Source organism: Dipodomys spectabilis, unplaced genomic scaffold, assembly GCF_019054845.1.
Source record: "Dipodomys spectabilis isolate Male_0828 unplaced genomic scaffold, ASM1905484v1 ptg000137l, whole genome shotgun sequence".
NCBI classification, from domain to species: domain Eukaryota; kingdom Metazoa; phylum Chordata; class Mammalia; order Rodentia; family Heteromyidae; genus Dipodomys; species Dipodomys spectabilis.
The window spans coordinates 3,944,705-3,951,985 of record NW_024870814.1 but is presented as its reverse complement, the minus strand read 5'-3'; the positions used below and the strand labels follow the sequence as shown (position 1 = coordinate 3,951,985).

General features: G+C 36.1%; 1 pseudogene across 1 annotated transcript; it reads left to right on the top strand.

Annotated features, from left to right (window-relative positions):
• Positions 1 to 2,864: 2,864 nt before the first annotated feature.
• LOC122116895 lies at positions 2,865 to 3,688 on the top strand (annotated as a pseudogene). Its single transcript, XR_006149031.1, has one exon. The product of XR_006149031.1 is annotated as an acidic leucine-rich nuclear phosphoprotein 32 family member E-like (transcript).
• Positions 3,689 to 7,281: the final 3,593 nt, after the last annotated feature.

Genomic DNA, 7,281 nt, shown 5'->3' with positions numbered 1-7,281 from the left:
GAATGGAAGAAAGACAGCCTCTTCAGTAAATGGTGCTGGCAAAATTGGTTAACTACATGTAGAAAACTAAAGCTAGATCCTTATATATTACCCTGCACCAGAATCATCTCCAAACGGATCAAAGACCTCGGAGTCAAAGCAGACACTCTGAAAACATTACAGGATGGAATAGGAGAAACCCTAGGTTTCCTTGGTACGGGCCGAAATTTTCTTAATAGAGACCCGGAAACACAACAAATCAAAGAAAGGTTGGACAAATGGGATTGCATGAAGTTGCAGAGCTTCTGCATGGCAAAGGACATAGCTAGCAAGATCAATAGAAAGCCCATGGATTGGGAGAAGATCTTCACTAGCCACACAATGGACAAGGGTCTTATGTCTAAAATATACTTGGAACTCAAAAAATTAAATCCTCCAACAACAAATCCTCAAAGAAACAACTGCCCAATAAATAAGTGGGCTAATGACCTAAAGAGAAACTTCTCTGAAGAAGAAAGAAGGATGGCCAATAGACACATGAAGAAATGCTCAACCTCCCTAGCCATAGAAGAAATACAAATCAAAACAACATTGAGATACCACCTCACCGCAGTTAGAATGGCAAAAATCAAGAAATCTGATAACAACAGATGCTGGAGGGGATGTGGACAGAAGGGAACCTTACTTCATTGTTGCTGGGAATGTAAACTTGTTTAACCACTTCGGAAAGTAGTATGGAGGTTCCTCAAAAGTCTTCATAGAGCTCCCCTATGACCCAGCAGTCCCACTTTTGGGCATTTACCCAAATGTTTACAAACAAGACCACACTAAAGCTACCAGCACAACTATGTTTATTGCAGCATTATTTACCATAGCTAAGATATGAAACCAACCCACATGCCCCTCAGTAGATGAATATATCAAGAAATTGTGGTATATATACACAATGGAATTCTATGCCTCCATCTGAAAGAATGCCATTGCCCCATTTGTTAGGAAATGTAAAGACTTGGAAAAAATTATATTAAGTGAAGTAAGCCAGGCCCAAAGAAACATATATCCCTTGGTTTCTCTTATTTGCAATTACTAGTATATGTCTGAGACAAGCATAAACGGTCAGGTAAGTTGTTGTTAGGTGAAATGAAACCCAAGATATGGACTCCAATTTTTTTCTTTCTTGAGATTGTTTCTAACATATTTATAAGATGATTTCTTTGTTGCTTTGTATGTCCCTCCCCCACGGTATTACCCCTGCTTTCACTGTATATGATGTTGGTATAATTTGTGGAGGGGAAGAGAAAGAACAAATTGTTTAAATAGGGACACAAGTGGACACATTGCAACAATGTGATGTACAAGTTGCTATGTCGAAAAATGAACTTTAGGGGCTGGGAAGGTGGCTCAGTGGTAGAGCGCTTGCCTTGAATGCCTGAGGCCCCTGGCTTCGATTCCTCAGCACCACATAAACAAAAAGAAAAAATCCGGAAGTGGTGCTATGGCTCAAGAGGTAGAGCGCTAGTCTTGAGCTGAAGAGCTGAGGGACAATGCTCAGGCCCAGAGTTCAAGCCCCACAACCAGACCAAAAAAAAAAAAAATGAACTTTACAGCTTTTGGGTGGAGAGAGAGGGGAGAAGGGGGAGGGGGGAGATGGGAAGGGGAAACAAAGGAGGAGGCAACAATGCTTGATAAGAAATGTACTCATTACCTTGTCCATGTAATTATAACCCTTCTGTACTGTATTTTCACAATAAATAAATTTAAAAATTGTCATTTCACTAATTTATAAAAAATATTTTCAAATAACTCCAAGCAAGTTTATAAGTACAAAAAATTCCTAAAGCATTCCTTGTAGAACAATTTATGAAACTATGGGATTACCAAAGTTTCTGAGACTATTACCTTTTACTTCTTTTCAGAAATACTTTTTATCAAACTAAGGATATGTTTAAATGGACTGACAATAGGACTAAAAATTTACCTGCTCCTATTCCTTTATCTGAAAGTGCTGAAGATAAAGTAGTTAGCATTCTATAAATAATATTGAGACAGTGACAATAGATGTTGAAAATTGTAATAATTAGTGAATTTCTGGAATAATACTAGCAGATGAGCAGAACAGCTCAATAGCTATGTGCATTTGACCATATTAGATTATGATAATTAAAATGAACTCCAAGATATGGACACAAGATTTTTAATTTTGTTGTTATTTTTAATGTATTAGGTAATTTTTGTGTGTGTTTTTTCTCCCTATTCTTTATCCCCTGTTGTCACTGTATTTGTTTTTGGTACCTTGGGTATTGTATATCTGGATTAGGGAAGGGAAGGGGAACAAAACAAAGGTGAGACAAAGGACAAGGGGCAAACCGATGCAACAGTGATACTCATAAGACACTATGTTGGAAATGATCTTTACAACTTGGTGGGGGTTAGAGGGATGGAAAACGGGAGAAAAATGAGGGAGGGGTAACAAATTCGAAGAAATGTACTCACTACCTTACCTGTGTAACTGTACACCTTGACAATAAATTTTTTAAAAGTGGAAATGGTTAATGAGGTTGTTGAGTAGAAAGCAAAGCTTATTTAAATCCAGAAAATAAAAAAAATTTACAAGGGTGTGTGTTGTGTGTGAGTGCGTGCACGTGTGTGCGCGCGGGCACGGGTGTGTGGACAAGGAGGTGGGGGCAGCCAAGTTAAGAGTCCTAACTCCTTGGACTCCATTTACTATTCTTTTCTTTCTCCTCTACACCTATTTGGTGGTTGTGGGCGTTTGTATCTGCTTTTCTTTTCATTCATTTCTAAATCTTAAAAATAATTTTTTTTAGGTTTGGGGGTACTGGAAAAGGGGATGAAGGAGAAGAGTAGCAGCAGAAAAGCAGGAGGACATGGAGATGAAGAAGAGGATTAGTCTAGAATTATGGAACAGAGCCCCGGAGGAGGTAACAGAGTTAGTCCTTGATAATTGCCTGTGTGTCAATGGGGAAATTGAAGGCCTGAATGACACTTTTAAGGAACTAGAGTTTCTGAGTATGGCTAATGTGAAATTAAGTTCACTGGCCCGGCTCCCTAGCTTGAATAAACTTTAAAGTTGGAACTTGGTGACAATATAATTTCTGTAGGTTTGGAAGTCCTGGCAGAGAAATGTCCAAATCTTACTTACCTCAATCTGAGTGGAAACAAAATCAAAGACCTCAGTACTGTAGAAGCTCTGAAAAATCTTAAAAATTTGAAAAGTCTTGACTTGTTCAACTGTGAGATCACAAACCTGGAAGATTACAGAGAAAGTATTTTTGAGCTGTTGCAGCAAATCACATACTTAGATGGATTTGATCAGGAGGTGAAGGAAGCACCAGACTCGGAAGAGGAAGATGATGAGGATGAAGATGAAGATGAAGATGAAACTGGTCTATGTGAAGGATATGAGGAGGAGGAGGAAGAAGAGGAAGATGAAGACGAAGCAGATTCATAATTGGGAGAGGAAGAAGAGGAAGTGGGCCTTCCATACTTAATGAAAAAAGAAATTCAGGATGAAGAAGATAATGATGACTATGTTGAAGAAGGGGAAGAAGAGGAGGAAGAAGACAACTTTTATGGAAAGAAGAGAAAACAAGATGCTGAGGATGATGGAGAAGAAGAAGATGACTAAATCATTCTAAGATTCAATTTCCTAGATCTCCTGGGTGTGCAACAGAGTGATCACATCTTCTTTCTTTTTTATGTATGATAGCTCTCCTTACCAGAAGATAGTCTGTAACTTTTTTATAGGAGAAGTGTGGTTTTACTATTTTTGCCTTATCTTTCCAATTAAGATTTACTAGTTTGCTAATGATCATGTTGTATGTAGAGAAAAATTTTCATTAACTCCCTCATCCCTCCATTGTGCAATTCTCTAGCAATGTATTTGGAATCTTAATTTTTCTAATTCAGGCTTACTGTCTTAGACATTTTTAGCCCATAATTAAAACATGATCAATTAAAAAATTACAAGAATTTGATGCAGATATAGGCATCAATACTGGAGTACTAAACTGGTCTCATCTGGACTGAAAGGACAATTAGAACACATCTGCAATGTGAGGAAACTTGTAAACAAGTTTGTTAAGTTCAAATAATGCTAAAGTGTAAGACTCATGGAAAGGTAAGAATTGTGTCTGGTCATGTTAACAAGAAAATTGGAAAATAATAATTTCATAATTTTTTTGCTTTGTTTAAACATATCAATTGAAAAGAGAACATTAGGTTCTACATTTGGGGTAGTGTTGCCAACTTCAAATATATGATGTTTACAAACACCAGATATCAAGTTTTCTATTAGTGTTTTTTTCCTTTAATGTTCAGACCACAAAATCCATTTCACTTCATTCTCATACTGGTATTTTCAATATTTACCACATTCTTGTTATTGTGCAAGGGTTGTACAGAGGGATAATTATTCCATTAGTCAAGGACGAAGTGTAAATGCTTCTGGGACAATGACACCTCTTTCATCATTGTCGACATTTCCCACTTCTGTCCCTGTCTTTAAATTCCTTAATTCATTTTTTTACATATTGTATATTGAATACTATGACTTCTTTAATTCACCCTTCCTTGGACCCTCTATTCCTGTGTCTCCCTTTCCTCAAAACAAAATAAAGGAAAAAGATTTTAAAAAAGTGATCAACAAGCCAAGTGCCAGTGGTTTATGCCTGTAATCCAAGCTACACAGGAGGCTGAGGATTGCAGATCAAATCCAGCCCAAGCAGGAAAATCCATGAAACTCTTTTCACTAGTAAACCATCAGAAAACCAGAAGTAGTGCTGTGCTTCAAGTGGTAGAGCTCTAGACTTGAACTGAAGAGCTGAGGGATAGTGCTCAGGCCCAGCGTTCAAGCCCCATGACTACCAAAAAAATAAAATAAAATAAATAAAGTGATCATCAATAACAGGAAAAAACCCAAAAGTTACAATAACAACAACAAAAACAAAACCATTTTTCCATTTTCTGGAATTTGTTTTGGTAGGTAGTATTTTAGGAAATCAGAGGAGTAATTCCTGTGGGTTCATCCCCTAAGTGTAAACTCCTTTAGTCAGTATGTTTGTGTGTAAGTAGAAACCTGCATAAGATGTTATGCCCAGTTGTTTTAGATCGAACTTCCACATATGAGAGAAAATATGTATCATTTGTTTTTCTGAGGTTGGTTTACCTAACACCATTTGTTGAAGAATCAATAAAGTGTATGTCTTGGTGCTCAGGTAAAATAAGCCTTCCCTAAACATGTCATGTATTTGTCAAAGAACACATTTTGAATTGACAATCTAAAGGGAGATAGTTATAAGAAAATGGAGTATTAATAATATGGCTTGAACAGAAAACACAATATAAAAAGTGGTTTCTATATTTGAAACGTTTATATTTATAAATCTTTTGGTAAGTACACTGATTCACAGACTAAAATTGGTTTTCCTAAGCGCTACCTGGGGAAATTGTGTTCTTAAATTTTCTTGAGAACTGCTGACGTTCAAAGAGCTAATACTCAGAATGGACATTTTACAGCTCTCACTTCAGGGTATTCTCCTCTGTTTGAGTTAGTGCTAATTTGAAAATGGTAGTCCAGTGCTCTCAGATCCTACTATAACTTCAATCAGTCTGTTTACAGATAACCTTTTCTAGAATATACTGTGAGATCAAGACATGATCATGACATGAATCAAAAAATCATCTCGTTCAACTAAGTATGATTGTTTGTTCAGGATGTTACTCTCCAGATCCTTCTAAGTATTAAAGGGAAATATAAGAGAAGGAACAGATACCCATAATTTCTGGGAAACAATAACACTGTAATATTCACACCCAGGTATCACAGGAAAGAGCAAGTCCATTTAGCCAGTTTTATTTGTTCATAAATTTTTCTTATTTGAACATTAAAGCAAACAGTGAATTTATTCTGAATTCTTTCTGCTTAACATTGTGATCCTAAGGATTCCTTATGTTACTTTTTGCAAATCAGTTGCCAAATATTTATCACCTTAGTTTTATTTCTTTTATTTTGTAATTATGTGTTCATGGAGCACTACTGATATGTTAAGAGGAAACAAGACTTCCTGAAGGTCACTGGGAATGTAGACTTTGGAAGAACTATAGTGTTTTATTCATTCTTTGTCAATATAATGGTCATCCTGTCTCTCAGAATCATTAACTGTTTTTTCAGACACCATTTGACTTCCTTCTTTTTATTGAGAATGCTAGCCTTTTTTAAATATTTTTTATTGTAAAAATACTGTGCAGAGGGGTTATAATTACATGGGCAAGATAATGAGTACATTTCTTATCAAGCATTGTAGCCTCCTCCTTTGTTTCCCCTTCTCATCCCTTCCCATTCTCCCCCCGCATCCCCCCCCACCCCGCACCAAAGTTATAAAGTTTGTTTTTGACATAACGACTTGTACATCTCATTGTTGCAATGGGTCCACCTGTATCTCTATTTAGAGGCACTCATTTCTTTCTCTATATTGTCTTGGAGAACAAGTTGCAATGTAGCCTTCTGTGTAGACTTTTTTCTATAACCCTTCAGGAAATACAAGTAGATAACTCTTTTGGGTTTTCTTCCTTGTGTCCTTGTAATCTTTTATTTTATTATCATGAAACACTCATTAGGTTATAATAGTTTCTAAAGTATTTTATGAAATACACTTGAAAAATTACCATATGTGTTACACAACCAGGCTATGGGAATAAGTTTCATTAGGTCTATTCACAGGTTAAAAACCGAAAGTATGTGAAAGTTAAACAAACACAGAAAAAGCAGTTAATCAATTACAGAGCCACAATTGTAACACAATTAAAACAATACAGCTTTGTACTGCTTAAGTGTTCATGTTTACTTCTTTGGTATATTTTCAATCCTTTAAAGGTAGAGGTTTCTATTTATTGGTCCCTTTGTTCACATTCTCTGGATGACAGAATTTTTGAAGATAGATGGAGCTAATTTTGTGTGATAGCTTGTGCCGAAAGGAAAGTGTTGTATATCTTAAACCTAACATGAATAAAATTTATTGTAATGGCCAGGCATGATAATGAGACACATTTTTATGTGCTTTCTGGAACTGAGTGTTGAAGACAGAAGTTTGAAGACAAAAGTAGGCAAGAGTAGGCTCCTGAATTATCCAGACATGGATTTGCAAAATATGTATGCAAAGTTGAAAGAAATAATATACATCACAACAAATTTCCTTAAAATCATCCCTTAGAAACAATTTAAGCTGTCTTTTTCACTGAGATTTACAGAAATTTTTCTGTGCTTTATCTTCCCTGAAAATATGA